Source organism: Aplysia californica, unplaced genomic scaffold, assembly GCF_000002075.1.
Source record: "Aplysia californica isolate F4 #8 unplaced genomic scaffold, AplCal3.0 scaffold00350, whole genome shotgun sequence".
Classification (NCBI taxonomy): domain Eukaryota; kingdom Metazoa; phylum Mollusca; class Gastropoda; order Aplysiida; family Aplysiidae; genus Aplysia; species Aplysia californica.
Genome location: NW_004797620.1, coordinates 650,798 through 652,476, shown reverse-complemented (window position 1 = coordinate 652,476; position 1,679 = coordinate 650,798). Strand labels below are relative to the sequence as shown.

Below are 1,679 nucleotides of genomic sequence, written 5' to 3'. Positions count from 1 at the left end.
CACACACACACACACACACACACACACACACAAAGACAACCACTCTCACACATACCCCCCCCCACACACACACATACTCAAGCACACCCAAACGCCCGAAGAGCCTTGCTCAGAATCTTCGTAGACTTAATAACAGTCCGCACGACATGCGTCGCGTGTGTGTATTTTTTTCCTTTTTGAATTGAACCCTCACCCCAGTCAACCCCCTCAGAAGGTCTACTACAACCCCCTACTCACAAGCGTAGTTTTCCCGAAAACACGCAAACCGCTCACAGTCAAACCGGAAGTGTTTCCATCATGTCTCTGTCGTCAGTCGGCCCAATATTTCACCTCGCAGTGATGCTATGGGCGGGTATGCAAATAAAAGCAAAAATGGCGAGAAACTCGCTCCTTCCCCGCACTTGTTTATTGGTCCCTAGATCTACTGACGGATTCACGCTCTCGTGCACGAAGTGTTTGCGCTGCTTTGTCGGTCGGCTCACCCTCTGTTGTGTTTGTTCACCCTACGACAGGACCACCAATCAATTAGGATCGTGAGGAAAATAGGGACAGAAAAACTGTCTCGTAGTTGTAGTTGTTGTAGCCTTTGGGAAAAGTCTGTGTGTGTGCGTGGGGGTGTGGGGGTGTGGAGGTGTATTTGTGTGTGTGGTGTGTGTGTGTGTGGTGTGTGTGTGTGTGTGTGTGTGTGTGTGTGTGTGTGTGTGTGTGTGTGTGTGTGTGTGTGTGTGTGTGTGTGTGTGTATGTGTGTGTGTGTGTGTGAGTGTGTGTGTGTGTGGGTGGGTTGGTGTTGTGGGAGGTTGAGTATTTGTGGTCTCTCCTTTGTAGTCTTGATGTGACCTGGACTCATCTTGTCCTCAGAGTCCTCTTTGGGTGGAAAACCCAGAATGTTGACTGCGTTAGGTTCTAGCGAACATCGTCGCTGTCGCAAACTATCCACTTAAGTCCAATTTTTTAGAATTTAAAAAATATTTTGACACCCTCCCAAAATTCTGTCCCATATGAACATTTTACAACCAGAAAAATGCAGTTCAATCCAATTGTGAAGGCTTATAATTTTCGCCACTTTTTATCATTCCTCATTGAAACAACACAACTATTAATACTAGCATTATTTTTGTCGCTTGTGTAAAAAGCACGCAAAGGAACTTAAGTGGATTGCGTGCGATACCGTCGATATACTGTCCGATCAGCAAACGTGATTTTGTGCCACTTTTCAAACATCATAAAACAACAGAGATACACGTTTGAACGTAAAATATCATAGAATGTATACTTTTGTTTCCTGCCTTTTTTAAAGTTTCAGATAAAGAAAAGAAAATCGAAAATGTCTGTTTGTTTCATATAATGAAGTTACACTTCAAACCAACTCATGATCAAGCTCTTTTGAATGTCCAGACCGCGTTTTCTCAGTTAGTGACAAGAGTGGAGTGTGGCTGGAGAGAGGAGGCTTGGTTCAGACCAATTATCAGAATTTGTTCTCTCCTTAATTTGTAACATGATGCAAAATGCTTGTCCTGGTATGATGTGCCAAAACAACAAAAAAGGAGGAAAAGCCATCACAACCATTGCCCCCCCCCCTCCCCCACCCCTTATCTAAGGACAGAGCGCCTTAGTTTTACTTCATTTACATTTTCGTTCCTTTGAGTTTTTAATATTATTATTATTGTTATTATTATTA

At 43.4% G+C, this 1,679-nt stretch overlaps 1 protein-coding gene across 1 annotated transcript in view; it reads left to right on the top strand.

Annotated features, from left to right (window-relative positions):
* Window positions 1-1,679, top strand: part of LOC101850821 (5-hydroxytryptamine receptor 5B-like) — a 32,609-nt gene that overhangs the window by 15,280 nt on the left and 15,650 nt on the right. The gene's annotated exons all lie outside the window — the stretch shown is intronic.